At 49.5% G+C, this 16,711-nt stretch overlaps 1 protein-coding gene across 4 annotated transcripts in view; it reads right to left on the bottom strand.

Annotated features, from left to right (window-relative positions):
• The window catches only part of LMO1 (LIM domain only 1), a 163,184-nt gene that overhangs the window by 127,290 nt on the left and 19,183 nt on the right, over positions 1–16,711 (bottom strand). The gene's annotated exons all lie outside the window — the stretch shown is intronic.

The raw sequence follows: 16,711 nt of genomic DNA, 5'->3' as shown, positions 1-16,711 counted from the left end.
ATATATACAACATTCATACAACATACAAACATACTACATATATACTACATTCATACTACATATATACAACATTCATACATACAACATACATACTATATTCATACAGCATACATACATACTACATGCATACATACAACATACTTAAAGCATGCTACAGATATACTACATACAATACATTCATACATACATATAGACATACAGTGCATATAACAGAGTACATACTCACCATTACTTGTCACATTGTTCCACGAAGCCAGTGTCATCTGTGAAAAAAATATGAAAAAAACAAACCACCAAATACTCCCTGTTCCGCAGAAATCCACGAGTGTCCCACGCCGATCTCCCGTGGAGAACAGCAGCATCAGCTGATGCGACCGTTCTCTAGGGGCTCCAGGAATCAAATGACGGGAGGTAGGTATCCTTCCGCACTGTATTCCTCCGCCACTGTAAAAAAATAATAGTCCCTAGTCTCACTTTTGGCATTGCTGTGTGAGAAAGTTCCCACGCAGCTTTTGCCATAAAGTGAGACTAGGGACTATTTTTTTTACAGTGGCGGAGGAATACAGTGCGGAAGGATACCTACCTCCCGTCATTGGATTCCTGGAGCCCCTAGAGAACGGTCGCATCAGCTGATGCTGCTGTTCTCCACGGGAAATCGGCGTGGGACACTCGTCGATTTCTGCAGAACAGGGAGTATTTGGTGGTTTGTTTTTTTCATATTTTTTTCACAGATGACACTGGCTTCGGGGATCAAAGTGACAAGTAATGGTGAGTATGTACTCTATGTTATATGTAATGTATGTCTATATGTATGTATTGTATGAATGTATTGTATGTAGTATGTATGTTTTATGTATGTAGTATGTATGTATACTGTATGAATGTAGTATATATGAAGTATGGTTTTTTTTTTTTACATTCAACACATTAGCCGGATGATGGGACTACTACTGTCCCATCATTGGCTAATGTGTCAGTCACTGTCATTGTAGCAGGCATCGCCCGATGGGACTTGAAGTCCCATCAGACGATGCCTGCACACACACACACACACAGACCGCCGGCAGGCCCGTACAGACCGCCGGCAGCCGTCACAGACCCCTGGCAGGCCCGTACAGACCCCCCGGCAGCCGGCACAGACCCCCCGGCAGCCGGCACAGACCCCCCGGCAGGCCCGTACAGACCCCCCGGCAGGCCCGTACAGACCCCCCGGCAGGCCCATACAGACCGCCGGCAGGCCCGCGCACACACAGACACATACAGTGTCCGCCCACACTCTTCCCCCCTCCCGAACTTGATGTACAAGGAAAGAAAGGGTTTTTTTTAAGTCAGATATTTCTGTCCCATTGACTTGAATGGGACTTCCGGTATCGGAATCGGCGATACCCGACACTTTTTGTGTATCGGGCTGATCCAATCCGATCCGATATTTCTGGATATTGGATGGTTTCACTCAACACTAGTTTCGACGCAGAGTAAAATCCTCCTTGTAGACGAAGTTTATAGCAGCATCCTAGGTGCCCTGGTGAAGGTGCGTTCTCTGGAGTACGAAAGACTGGGTGCCAGGAGGGCGGCCCATCTCTGGAGAGGTTTCTCCTTCGGGGTGCCTTAGTCCGTTAGTACTCCTATATCCTGGTGGTGGGCTGATGCCTTTTCACTCTAGAGTTTTGTTTTGAATTTCAGTCTCCTGAATAGAAGGTTTGCAAGCATCGAACTTGAGCCTTAAGTGGAGAGTACGTAGGTTATGTTCTGTAACGTTGGTTTATGTATATATTGTATATAGTGTATGTATTGTATATATTGTGTATAATAGAGGGTCTTAGTTAGGTTGGGTGGGGGGATTGGGGGGAAGGGGGGTTTTCAACAGCGGTGATAAAAGACTGATCTGGCCTGGTCCAGGCCCCGCCTGGGGAAAAACTTTGGGGCCTAATCCTAGCTCGGAGAAATCCTGAACTTTGTGACCAGAGCTGGATCAGGGGTGGTGGGATAGTTAGAGTAGGTGTGTTTAAATATAGTAAAAAAATAAATTTTAAAAAAAAAATTAACGCCTTCATGACCCAGGCTATTTTGACCTTAATGACCTGGCCATTTTTTGCAATTCTGACCAGTGTCCCTTTATGAGGTAATAACTCAGGAACACTTCAACGCATCCTAGCGATTCTGAGATTGTTTTTTTTCGTGACATATTGGGCTTCATTCATGTTAGTGGTAAATTTAGGTCGATAATTTTTGCGTTTATTTGTGAAAAAAACGGAAATTTGGTGAAAATTTCGCAATTTTCAAATTTTGAATTTTTATTCTGTTAAACCAGAGAAGTATATGTGGCGCCCCTGAGGCTCAGTCTCCACAGAGGTACTGCACCTCCTCCTGAGGTGTGGTGCCCCACCATCCAGGTAAGTTGGAGGCTCCTGACCACGCTCCAACACCTGCATCCCACACAACACAGTAGTTCAGCAAAGCCACATTGCGGCTCCCTGCTTGGAGTGTAGCAGAACACCTTTGGTGGCTCCCTGCTTGGAACACGAAACGTGCTGGGAAGCGGGTGGAGTTAGAATACATAAAAGAATGGGAAGGTTTAGAATTTCAGGGAGTTCGAGGTCAGTCAGAGAGTCACTCAGAGAGGAATGAGGAAAGAAGATCCCTGGAAGAGGGATGGAGGAAGGAGGTGCTGCAGCAGATCTCAGTGACCTGGGTCTGCTGGCACGGGAAAGGAAAGAAGGAGAAAGACATTGAACCGAAACCTGATCTACCATAAGAAGGAAAGACTAGTACGGAATGTAGGAGTAGAAGGGAACAGAGGACGTGGGTTAGAGGAAGAACCCTGCTTAGAAGTTCTAAGCGTGAGGCCGGGGCCCGGTCCCCGAGGTTGTATGGACACTAATGGTTCTGCAGCAGACACCGGTGGAGTAGTGGGCTGTAAATGCACTACTCCCATCTAAGACTTGGGGGCACAACAGCAACATTGATAGTGAGCCGGGACTCAGGAGTAAGGAGTCCCCAAAGCAGGCTACAGCTGTCTACCGAACAAGTAGAGTTCTTGGGAACATCTGTCAGGAGGAACTCCAGTGTAACTCAGTACTGGGAGTACTTCACTGTAGGTGCAAAAGGGAGACGTTCAGAAAAGGCACGTGTTGGCGGAGTGTTGGAAGGGAGCATTCCATCTGGCCTGGAGGTGGAGTCCCTGACCGGAGGACACAGCACGGAGGCAGGCACCTGTGTGTACTACAGACTGTGAGTACTACAGACTGTGAGTAAAGCTTTGGAACTACAAGCCCTGGTGTCCTCCATTCATTCTTGCGCCAACGCACCCAGCACTGCTACATCTGGGTACCAGCTTCTACACCGCTTGTGCCTCTCCTCTCCCCCTACATCTACACTGCCCTGGGGCTACAGCTCCACCTGTGGGGAGCTTCACCATCTTGGCTGCAACACACCATCAGCCCCAGAGGATCTGTATGCAGCGTCGGCCTAACACCCCACTTGCCGAACACCACAGGTGGCGTCACAAACTATTAATTTACATTCCATCATTTCCAATCTCCCCTTTGTACATTGGGCGCCCAGGACCACGGACCAGGTCACCGCTGCTGTGACACATCTCGCTGACACCGGCCTGGTACCGAGTACCCCACAGCCCTGGGAGGGCGACCCAACTATGACACAAAAGTTACTAAATAACATTTCCCACATGTCTACTTTACATCAGCACAATTTTGGAAACAAAATATTTTTTTGTTAGGAAGTTATAAGGGTTAAAAGTTGACCAGCGATTTCTCATTTTTACAACAAAATTTACAAAACCATTTTTTTTTTTTAGGGACCACCTCACATTTGAAGTCACTTTGAGGGGTCTATATGGCAGAAAATACCCAACAGTGACACCATTCTAAAAACTGCACCCCTCAAGCTACTCAAAACTACATTCAAGATTATTAACCCTTCAGGTGCTTCACAGGAACTAAAGCAACGTGGAAGGAAAAAATGGACATTTTAATTTTTCCAACAAAAATTTTCTTTTAGCATCAATTTTTTCATTTTCACGTGGGTAACAGGATAAAATGGATCCTAAATTTGTTGGGCAATTTCTCCTGAGTACAGCGATACCTCATATGTGGTCATAAACCACTGTTTGGGCGCATGGCAGGGCTCAGAAGGGAAGGAGCACCATTTGAATTTTTGAATGGAAAATATGCTGGAATATTTAGCGGTTGCCATGTCGGTTTTGGACAGTCCCTGTGTGCCTAAACACTGGAGCTCCCCCACAAATGACCCCATTTTGGATAATAATAATAGACCCTCCAAGGAACTTATCTAGATGTATAGTGATCACTTTGAACCCCCAGGTGCTTCACAAATTGATCCGTAAAAAAAAAAAAAAAAAAAAAGTACTTTTTTTTTTTTCACAAACATTTTCTTTTAACCTCCGTTTTTTCATTTTCACATGGGCAACAGGATAAAATGGATCCTAAAATTTGTTGAGCAATTTCTCCTGAGTACACCGATACCTCATATGTGGTCATAAACCACTGTTTGGGCGCACGGCAGGGCCCGTAAGGGAAAGAGCACCATTTGACTTTTTGAATGGAAAATTAGCTCCAATCGTTAGCGGACACCATGTCGTGTTTGGAGAGCCCCTGTGTACCTAAACATTGGAGTTCCCTCACAAGTGACCCCATTTTGGAAACTAGACCCCCTAAGGAGCTTATCTAGATGTGTGGTGAGCACCCTGAACCCCCAAGTGCTTCACAGAAGTTTATAACGCAGAACCGTGAAAGTAAAAAATATTTTTTTTCCCCTCAAAAAATAATTTTTAGCCCAATATTTTTTTTATTTTCACAAGGGTAACAGGATAAATTGAACCACAAAAGTTGTTGTCCAGTTTGTCCTGAGTACGCTGGTACCCCATATGTGGGGGGCGACCACTGTTTGGGCACACGTTGGGGCTCGGAAGGGAAGTAGTGACGTTTTGAAATGTCGACTTGATGGAATAGTCTGCGGGTGTCATGTTACATTTGCAGATCCACTGATGTACCTGAACAGTGGAAACTCCCCACAAGTGACCCCATTTTGGAAACTAGACCACCCAAGGAACTAATCTAGATGTGTGGTGAGCACGTTGAACCCCCAAGTGCTTCACAGAAGTTTATAAAGCAGAGCCGTGAAAATAAAAAATAATTTTTTCTCCACAAAAAGTATTATTTTAGCCCCCAATTTTTAATTTTCCCAAGGGTAACAGGAGAAATTAGACCCCCAAAGTTGTTGTGCAATTTTTCCTGAGTACACTAATACCCCATATGTGGGGGTAAACCACTGTTTGGGCACACGTCGGGGCTCGGAATGGAGGCAGCACTGTTCGACTTTTTGAACGCAAAATTGGCTGGAATAAATGGTGGCGCCATGTCATGTTTGGAGACCCCCTGATATGCATAAACAGTGGAAACCCCTCAATTCTAACTCCAATCCTAACCCCAACACACCCCTAACCCTAATCTCAACCCTAATCATAACCCTAACCCCAACACACCCCTAACCCTAATCCCAACTGTAAGCCTAATCACAAACCTAACCCTAATCCCAACCCACCCCTAACCCTATTTCTAAGCCTAACCCTATTTCTAACCCTAATTGAAAAATAAAAATATTTTATTATTTGTCCCTATGGAGGGTGATAAGGGGGCGGTGATTTACTTTTTTTTTTTTAATTTTGATCACTTTGAGAGTTTATCACAATGATCAAAATAAAAAAAATTAATCTGCCACCGGGAAATGCCGGCGGGTGCACTGCGCATGCGCCCGACATTTTCCAAGATGGCGGCGCCCATGGACCGGGACGGCAGGACACCGGGACGACCAGGGGGGGGTTAGTGAGTATTGTGGGGGGGGAGGGATCGGAAGGTGGGGGGGGGGAGCGGAGGGAAGGGGGAGGGGGGCAGATTGTGACAGCGGCGGCCGATTGCCGCCATCAGTCGGTTGCCGATCGGCGCCGTCCGTCGGCGAGGGGGGGTTAACTTAAGTGTCTCCAGCCATTTCCGATGCTATTTCAGCATCGGCCATGGCCGGATTGTAATAGTTCATCAAATTTCATTGAGGAACTATTACTAACGCTCTGATTGGCTGTTGAAAGTGAAACAGCCAATCAGAGTGATCGTAGCCACGGGGGGGGGCTAAGCCACCCCCCCCGTGGTGAAGCACAAAGGGTCCTGTCACTGCGGGTCGGGTGACCTTTCTGTGACCCCAGTCACCCGACCCGCAGGGGGGCTTTAAACTCGTGACACAGCGTATGAGTCATGGGTCGGATTGGCACTGACTTTCATGACGCATACGCTGTGTCACTTTTTTACAAAAAAAGTAAATATTGTTAATTTTTGTATACTATGTTTGTAATTAAGTTTGTTGTAGTGTGAATGTGGTGGTGTAAGGGGGAGGCTGTGTGGTAAGGCGGTGGGACCAGAGGGTATTTGTTGTGTTTTGATATCATGTATAATATTCGGGTTGGTGTCATAGGTTTATTTCGTATATAGTGTATATAGTATTGTATATAGGAAGGTGTAAATGTAGTTCGGGGTTGTATATAGTAGTGTGAATGGAGCTGGTCGGGGGTTTTACATGATTTTATATTTATTTATTATTTTAAGGGGGTGCTTAATTATGGTAATTTTGTTCCTTTTTCGTTTTTTAGTTTTAATTTCTTGTTTCTTTACTTTTATTTTCATTTTTCCTGTTAAATAGGTCAAAAAATTTCCTAAATATTGTTTCCATTTCTGGTTTATTTCTTTGTGTTTTGTGTCTGATTTTGTCATATTGTTTCTGATTGGAGTTTTTGTTCTATGTTTGTTCTGTTGTGTTTTATTTTGTAACGTCGTGAAGGATTTTATAATAATAAAAAAGACCTACAATCTATTACTCCCCGTTATCGGCCATTACTGGGGAGGAGACTGTAGGACAGAAGACTACAATCTATTACTCCCCGTTATCAGCCATTACTGGGGAGGAGACTGTAGGACAGGAGACTACAATCTATTACTCCCCGTTATCAGCCATTACTGGGGAGGAGACTGTAGGACAGAAGACTACAATCTATTACTCCCCGTTATCAGCCATTACTGGGGAGGAGACTGTAGGAGAGGAGACTACAATCTATTACTCCCCGTTATCAGCCATTACTGGGGGAGGAGACTGTAGGACAGGAGACTACAATCCATTACTCCCCGTTATCAGCCATTACTGGGGAGGAGACTGTAGGACAGGAGACTACAATCTATTACTCCCCGTTATCAGCCATTACTGGGGGAGGAGACTGTAGGACAGGAGACTACAATCTATTACTCCCTGTTATCGGCCATTACTGGGGAGGAGACTGTAGGAGAGAAGACTACAATCTATTACTCCCCGTTATCAGCCATTACTGGGGAGGAGACTGTAGGACAGGAGACTACAATCTATTACTCCCTGTTATCAGCCATTACTGGGGGAGGAGACTGTAGTACAGGAGACTACAATCTATTACTCCCCGTTATCAGCCATTACTGGGGAGGAGACTGTAGGACAGGAGACTACAATCTATTACTCCCCGTTATCAGCCATTACTGGGGAGGAGACTGTAGGACAGGTGCCCACAATCAGTCACACCCTGCTGAGAGCAGCACCTGTCTTGTGAGCTCCAGGACTTCCAGGAGGAGGCCCAGAGTCTGCCTCTCTTCTCCCCAGGGAGAGGCAGGCTTCCTGGGAGCCAGGCATGGCTTCCCAGGCTTCTGTTCCCCGGTCTGTGCCGGCGGGGGACAGAGAGCAGCAGCAACCGGCCCAGGAGGGCGTGAGGAGATCTGGTCGGATGAGAAAGACCGTACCCACCTACTCCAACCCCGAGACGGCTCATCGTCCGCCCAGAGAGGGAGACAGGGGCACCCCAGGCCCCAGGAAGAAGAGCCCAGCAACATCATGGGGCGAGATGACCTCCAGCGAGTCCACGAGCTCCTTCTCCTCCCGAGTGGTCGCCATGTTGCGAGAGTACGAGGACGCCGGCAAAGCACTGACCGGGCTGAAGGAGCAGCTGCGGGAGGCACGGATCCTGAACACCCGTGCCTCTAACAAGGAAAGACCCGCGACCTCCCAGAGGTTTAAAGCCCTGAGAGATGAGGTGGTCCGGTTAGTGCTCCTCCGGGAGGGGATTGAGAAAAGCGCAGGTCCCTTCCTGGAGAGGTTTAAGAACCAGCGGCGGTTCTCTGAAATGAAGGGGTTAAATACCTCGGGAGAACTGCCAGCCGGCGTCCTAAGCGAGGAGGAGGAGGACGATGAAGTCGTGGCTGGAGTCTCTCGTGCTGGAACAAGCCGGGAGAAAGAGTCGCAGAGCCAGCAAGGAAGCGGCCTCCCGGCACGGCAGAGGACTCCGACAACCCATGCTGGAGTGTCAGCGGAGGAAGAGGAGGAGTGCGGTCTGTTGAGGGAGATCAGAGAGCTGGAGTCTCCTGTGGACCTGACCACATTCTCCTTCGGGGACGACGAGCCAGCGGAGGAGACCAAAAAGAGGAGGAAGAAAAAAAAGATGACACAGGAGGTGGTGAGTTACAAATATGTACCAATGTCTGATGTTACACCTACCACCTCCTGTGTAAACCCCACCAAACCTAAAAGCACGGGCTCTGCAGTGGGTCCGGGGCATAGGCAAGGTGGGGAGAGGAGGAGGACGTCCGGCAATGCTGCCGTCTGTGCGGGGAACAGTGCAGGGGGTGAGGCTGTGGAGGTACTCACGGCGCCGGACATAGGGGACCCCGTGGAGTTTCCCTCCCTGCCTGCTGCGGCTAAGCCGGTTATCACCGGGGCCGAGGAGAGCGGGGGGGATGTCCACGCCGTTGCGAAAGGGGGACGGTGTGGGCAGACTCCATCCCTGCTCACTGCAGCTGCGCCGGCCGACGCTGGGGCTGTGGGGGGCAGGGCCGAGGAGCATGGTGCGGCGAAAGGGGGGCGCACTGTTGTGACAGGGGCGCAGTGCGCCTCAACAGAGGAGAGGAGGCGCGCAGCTGAAACAGAGCCACGGGAAAAAAGAAATACACAGCAAAAGCAGGGAACATTATCAGCAAGGAACACTGTGCGCTCTGCTGTGACGGGGGGACAGCATGCCCCTAAATGTGATACTAGCACCCCGAAGTCTGTGGCTACAGGGCAGGCAGCCCAGAACAATAAGGGGCACAGTGCTCCAAAAGAACGGCACAATGTCAGCACTGAGCTAATGAAAACGGGTGTGGTGCTGCACCGCTCCCCCGACCCAGCAGGTGTGAGTGCAGAGACTGCAGACACAAGGGAGGAGGGAATGGAGGTGACTGTGGAAGGTGCAGAGAACACTGGTAATGGGGTGAATGATGGGAGTAGTAGTGGAGTGAATAATGGGAGTTGTGGTGCCGCAAACGTTGGGAGTATTGGTGGAGTGAATGATGGGACAGGTGGTGGAGTGAATGATTTGAGTACTGCTGGAGTGAATGGTGGGAATAGTGGTGGAGTGAATGATGGGAGTTGTGGTGCCGCAAATGATGGGAGTATTGGTGGAGTGAATGAGGAGAGCAGCACTGGTGTTGGTGGAGGGGAAGTAGGTAGTGGTCCCACTGCCCCCCCAGCGGTGGCGAGGGCTTCAGCCCCTAGCTATTCGGGGGCTGTCACTGCTGGGGGTAGTAGTGCGCCCTTGTCTGGTGGCCCTGAGGACGGTGACTTGCAGCAGCGCTTCCTGGACGCCCTGAAGAAAGGGGAGAGTTCCATCAATGTAGAGGGGAGGGAGGTTGATCTGTCTTTCTGGATAGAGAGACACGGTCTTTCCGCCTTCCGAGATAGAGGGGCAGAGACTGTCTGGTCTCTGCCGACACCGGGGCAGAGGAGTAACCGTAGGAACGTGGCCCGTCTCCAGTGGGTAAGCAAGGATGCCTGTCCTGATCGGTCAAAGGTTGCTGAGCTCCTGCTGGGGATGGGCTTCGCGGCATACGACATCTTTGCCTTGATCCATCCCTATGGGACCTCCTACTTCGATGTCAGCTTCGTGAGACCGGAGGGCCTTGAGCTTTTTTGGTCTCGCCATGAGCTGGCTCGGGGTCGCCCCGAATGGCAAGGTTTCGTCCCTGTCGCAATATCCCGCCAGAACTCGGTCAGGAAGGTGACCGTTTTGACCAGTAACGAGTCACTTTCCTGCATGGACATCTCCACCTGGATTGGTCGATATGGCGACATCGTCGGCATTCCTGAGAAGACCCGCGACGACCATGGTATCTGGTCAGGGGCCTGGACCTTCATGGTGAAATTGAAGGTTTCAGGAAACACTGTTACCCATATACCTTCCTCTACATTTTTGGGGAGGGACAGGATCCTGATTTTCTACCAGGGGCAGCCTAAGGTCTGTCACAGGTGCGGCAGCCCCACACACTTCAGTGCGCAGTGTACCACCCAGAAGTGCGCACTGTGTGGGGACCTTGGCCATCTCGCTGCTACCTGTGGCAGGATTAGGTGTAACTTGTGTGGTGACCTCGGTCATCCATTCAGTCGCTGTCCGCGTTCCTTTGCCAATGCAGTCCTGAAAGCGGCGAGTGCGGGACAGGCGAAAGCCGGGACTAATCTTGCCGGTGAAGGGACCAGTAGGGGCGGAGGAGGCAGGGAACCGGTGAGGAGCAAGCTGCCGCCATCCAACATCAGGCGGCAGGAGCAACGCCATGGGAACAGGGGGCAGGGAGTAATGACCCTAAACCCTGACCCAGGTACTTCACTTGCAGCTGAGGATCCTAAAGACAGCGAATTGAGTGAGGAAGTCAGGAGACTTGAAAGGGAGGAGCAGGCAGACGCCATGTCCTCCCAGGAACCCTCATCCGGTGACAGTCTGGATGAGGGAGAGGGGGAATGGTCACAACAAAGGAAAAAGAGTAACCGGAAAACAACCAAGGGCAGGAGTGGGTCCGGGTCTCGAGCCTCCGTTCTGGAGTGCGACCCCTCTGATTCTCTGGCCCTGATCCAGGTGCCATTGGAAGGTCCAGCCGCCCCCCCTCTGGTGGATCTCTCCAACCGGTTCGGGGCCCTCCAGGACTCCCCTGCAGAGGGGGAGGACAGGGGCCCGGAGCCGGAGGTAGCGGACAGGGATGTTGGGGCTCAGGGGGTCGCTGAGTCTTCTTCTCAGGGAGCAATTAAAAGGCCCTCTGGGGGGGGGGACTACCTCGGGACCACCAGACAAGGGCCAGAGTGTATGTAAGGAGAGAATGGATGAGTCTGTGTGTCTTAAGCGCACTAAAAGCTCATCATTGTCTGAGGAAGAGGGTGAAGCTGTTGGGGGTGGGAAGAAAAAGGCTATCTAATCCAATCAATCATGATGGCGGCACCCACACCGTTGACGCTGGCAACCATTAATGTTGCCAGCATAAAGTCAGAAGCGGCAAGGTACACGGCCTTTCATTTTCTCGGCCAACTTGATGCCGACATTTTGTTTTTGCAGGAGACCAGGTTGGCTGACCTATCAACCATGCATAAAGCAAGGAGGGAGTGGAGGCATGGGCCCTCCTACTGGTCTCTTGCGGCCGAGCCGTATAGCGGGGTGGCGGTCCTTTTTAAGACCGCAGCGGTTGAATGCAGACGATTAATTGAATTAGAAATGGGGAGATGCTTGATCCTAGATGTCTCCATGGGGGGACAGGAGCTTCGGCTCATTAACATCTACGGTCCCCAATCCAAGTGGGACCGCAAATGTCTCTTCTTGAAGATCAAACCTTTCTTATTTTCAAGTCGGCAGGTGGTCTTTGGAGGGGATTTCAACAACGTCACGAGACCCTGTGATAGAGGAGGTTCTGGGGACCGGCTGACTTATGATTGCGTCGCGCTAAACAGGATAGTAAGTGAGGCACGCCTAGTGGATGTCCACATCCGGCACAACACAGGCAGCACGGGATTCACCTTTTTTAGAGGTAGTCAGTGCAGGTCTAGGATAGATAGGTTTTATTTGAAGGAGGAAGCCGTCTCCTCGCCGTTGTCGGTTGTGGAGGTGGAGTTCTCCGACCACTGTTTGATTATGTTTTCTCTGAACGTTACAGAGACTCCTAGGATGGGAAGAGGTTATTGGAAGCTGAATTCATCACTCCTTGAGGAAGAAGCTGTAAGACGGTCTTTTGAGGATTTTCTTCAGAGCCAGGTACCGCTGCTGGGCCTAAGTAACACTAAGTCAGAGTGGTGGGAGATGTTCAAACATCGGGTGGCGAAATTCTTCCGGCAACTCTCGAACCTCAGAAGCCTGAACAGGGATCGCCTGTATCAGAGCCTGAGGAGGAGACTCGAGCATCTTGTCTCGACTGGAGGTAGCCGCGAGGAGATCTCCGGTGTGAAGTCCTTGCTGAAGAGGTGTCAGTACGATAGGCACGCATCTTTGGTTTTTGAGAGGGACTACGGGAAGTACTACTCGCCCGACCCTTACAGAAGCTGCAAGATGTCAGTGAATAGTAAGATAGTGACGGGGCTGATGGACAGTACGGGATCCTTGAAGAGGTCCAGATCAGGGATCTTGGAGGTCGTCAGTTCATACTACTCACACCTCTTGGGAAGGAGGGAACTGGATCGTGACAGGATGTCGGCTTTCCTGGCTGAAGCTGTTCCGGAGCCAGGGGCTGACCTCTCGCTGGACGTTTTGGCAGAAGCGATCAAAGAAGAGGAAGTGAGACTGGCGATCGATGGGCTCAGGCCCAAAAAATCACCAGGTCCGGATGGCTTAACATCCGAGTTCTTTAGGACCTTTAGGGACTCCTTGGTCCCCCTCTTGACTCAGGTGTTTAATGAGTGTCTCTCCTCGGGCACCCTGCCGAGATCATTAAGGAGGTCAGCTTTGATCATTTTGTCAAAGGGTAAGGATCCGTCACGCATTGAGAATTGGCGTCCCATAGCACTTCTCAATGTGGACAGGAAGGTTTTGGCTAAGATACTTTTCAACAGGCTGGTGAAGTTTGCGCCGCGGCTGCTTTCAGAGGCTCAGAACTGTTGCGTTCCTGGCCGTAGCACTTTCAGTGCTGTTCTGGGTGTCCGAGAGGCCGTGGAGCAAGGCAGGGCGGGCCTTTGGAAGGGGTTCCTGCTGACCCTGGATCAGGCAAAGGCTTTTGACCGGGTTGACCACGAGTACCTCTGGTCCACTCTTTTGAGGTACGGTCTGCCTGGGGGGTTTGTGGACTGGCTTAAGACCTTATACGCTGGGGCTGAGACTTTCCCTCTGGTAAATGGGTGGATTGGACAACCTTTCGGGGTAGGATCTGGTGTCCGTCAGGGCTGCCCTCTTAGCCCATTGCTGTACGCGTTTGCGATCGATCCCTTCCTCAGAAGGATCGAGTGTGGACCGTTGGCGGGGGTGGGGATGGGCGGGGTGGCGCCAGAGGCTATCCTGAGGGTAGTGGCCTACGCGGACGATGTCACCGTTTTTGTTTCTTCGCGAGAGGAGGCGATGGTGGTGATGTCAGAAGTGGAGAGCTACTCGGAGGCTTCCGGGTCCAAGGTCAACCAGGACAAGTGTGAGAGTCTCTGGCTGGGAGGCGGGGATCCCGGGTTTGATCTTCCGGACACCCTCCCCGAACCCCAAGAACACGCCAAAGTCCTAGGCATCGAATTTGGTCAGGGTGATTACCCCACGAAAAACTGGGAAGGCAGAATCAAAGGTGTCGCTCAAAAAGTGGACCAATGGAAGGGTTGGTCTTTGACCCTGAGGGAAAGGGTTGGCCTGTGCAAAGCTTTCCTGCTCCCCTTACTAATCTACCTGGGCAGCGTCTGTGTCTTGCCAGAGCCTCTCTGGACTCGGGTCTACAGTCTGTTCTTTCAGATGTTATGGGGGAATAGACTGAACCTAGTCAAGCGGGAGGTCACTTACCGCACGAGGAGACTAGGGGGGTTGAATATGGTGAACCCCGTGGTGTTCCTAGTGAACACCTTTTTGAAGGTCAACGTGGCAAACCTCTGGAAAGAGAGGGCTCCTCCGTGGGTATTCTCCTGCAAGGGATGGTTTCAGCCTTTCTTCCAGGAATGGGAGACAGGGGGAAGATTGAAGGATCTTCGCACACCGCATGGGCATCTCCCGGCTTATGTTACCCCGGTTCTGAAGATGATGCGCCGGTGGGGTCTGGGAATGTGGGAGGTGAGGTCCCTACCGAGGAAACTCCTCGACATGCGGGTCTTGCTTTCGCATTTTCAGAGTCCATTGGTCCTCAAGGACTGCCCAAGTCGGGATCTAGAGGTTGGGTTGAGTTTGTTAAATTCTAATAGGATCCCCAAGAAGTACTGGGACTTGACTTGGCGCTGCTTCCAAGGTAAGTTGTATGTGAGGGACAATCTGAAGTACAGGAGCTCCGAGGACAGGAATTGCCCCCGTGAGGCTTGTGCTAACATGCTGGAAAGCATGGAGCACTTCCTGCTTCATTGTCCCTTTAATACAGAGGTGTACAACAGGGTGGGAGCTTCCATTGGTTGGCCGCGGCTGGCTACTCTGTCCTATGCCGAGTGGGCCTATGGAGCGTTCGGAGACCTCGGGAGAAGGGACAGAGTCACTTTATTTATAGTCAGCGCAGTGGTCAGGTACTTCACGTGGAACGCACGAGTTTTAGTTTCGACGCAGAGTAAAATCCTCCGTGTAGACGAAGTTTATAGCAGCATCCTAGGTGCCCTGGTGAAGGTCCATTCTCTGGAGTATGAAAGACTGGGTGCCCGGCGGGCGGCCCATCTCTGGAGGGGTTTCTCCTTCGGGGTGCCTTAGTCCGTTAGTACTCCTATATCCTGGTGGTGGGCTGATGCCTTTTCACTCTAGAGTTTTGTTTTGAATTTCAGTCTCCTGAATAGAAGGTTTGCAAGCATCGAACTTGAGCCTTAAGTGGTGAGTACGTAGGTTATGTTCTGTAACGTTGGTTTATGTATATATTGTATATAGCGTAATGTATGTATTGTATATATTGTGTATAATAGAGGGTCTTAGTTAGGTTGGGTGGGGGGATGGGGGGTTTTCAACAGCGGTGATAAGAGACTGATCTGGCCTGGTCCAGGCCCCGCCTGGGGAAAAACTTTGGGGCCTGATCCTAGCTCGGAGAAATCCTGAACTTTGTGGCCAGAGCTGGATCAGGGGTGGTGGGATAGTTAGAGTAGATGTGTGTTTTATATATAGTGTTAAAAAAAAAAAAAAAAAAATCCCAAAAAAAGGAAAAAATAAAAAAAAAAAATAAAAGGAAAAATATATAAATATTGTTAATTTTCTATACTATGTTTGTAATTAGGTTTGTCGTAAGTGTGAATGTGGCGGTGTAAGGGGGAGGCTGTGAGGTAAGGCAGTGGGACCAGAGGGTATTAGGTGTGTCTTGTACAATATTCGGACTGGTGTCATATGTTTATATTGTATATAGTGTATATAGTATTGTATATAGGACGGTGTTAATGTAGTTCAGGGTTGTATATAATAGTGTGAATGGAGCTGGGTCGGGGGTTTTACATGATTTTATTTATTTATTATTTTAAGGGGGTGCTGGTGTAATTATTGTAATTTTGTTCCTTTTTCGTGTTTTTTTTTTTTTTTAGTTTTTAATTTCTTGTTTCTTTAATTTAATTTTCTTTTCCCGTTTTGTAGGTCGAAAATTTCCCTTATTGTTTCCATTTCTGGTTTATTTCTTTGTGTTTGTGTCTGATTTTGTCATATTGTTTCTGATTGGAGTTTTTGTTCTATGTTTGTTCTGTTGTGTTTTATTTGTAACGTCGTGAAGGATTTTATAATAATAAAAAAGACCTACAATCTATTACTCCCCGTTATCAGCCATTACTGGAGGAGGAGACTGTAGGAAAGGAGACTACAATCCATTACTCCCCGTTATCAGCCATTACTGGGGAGGAGACTGTAGGACAGGAGACTACAATCTATTACTCCCCGTTATCAGCCATTACTGGGGAGGAGACTGTAGGACAGGAGACTACAATCTATTACTCCCTGTTATCAGCCATTACTGGGGAGGAGACTGTAGGAGAGAAGACTACAATCTATTACTCCCTGTTATCAGCCATTACTGGGGGAGGAGACTGTAGGAGAGAAGACTACAATCTATTACTCCCTGTTATCAGCCATTACTGGGGGAGGAGACTGTAGGAGAGGAGACTACAATCCATTACTCCCCGTTATCAGCCATTACTGGGGAGGAGACTGTAGGACAGGAGACTACAATCTATTACTCCCTGTTATCAGCCATTACTGGGGGAGGAGACTGTAGGACAGGAGACTACAATCTATTACTCCCTGTTATCAGCCATTACTGGGGGAGGAGACTGTAGGAGAGAAGACTACAATCTATTACTCCCTGTTATCGGCCATTACTGGAGGAGGAGACTGTAGGACAGGAGACTACAATCTATTACTCCCTGTTATCAGCCATTACTGGGGGAGGAGACTGTAGGACAGGAGACTACAATCTATTACTCCCCGTTATCAGCCATTACTGGGGAGGAGACTGTAGGACAGGAGACTACAATCTATTACTCCCCGTTATCAGCCATTACTGGGGAGGAGACTGTAGTACAGGAGACTACAATCTATTACTCCCCGTTATCAGCCATTACTGGGGAGGAGACTGTAGGACAGGAGACTACAATCTGTTACTCCCTGCATCTCTCCCCAGCATCATCACTCCCAGCATCATCACTCCCAGCATCATCACTCCCAGCATCATCACTCTCAGCATCATCTCTCCCAGTATCACTCCCA

Source organism: Dendrobates tinctorius, unplaced genomic scaffold (assembly GCF_039654945.1).
Source record: "Dendrobates tinctorius isolate UK_male_01 unplaced genomic scaffold, ASM3965494v1 ptg000142l, whole genome shotgun sequence".
In the NCBI taxonomy this organism is placed as follows: Eukaryota; Metazoa; Chordata; class Amphibia; order Anura; family Dendrobatidae; genus Dendrobates; species Dendrobates tinctorius.
This window is presented reverse-complemented; position numbering and strand designations above follow the sequence as displayed.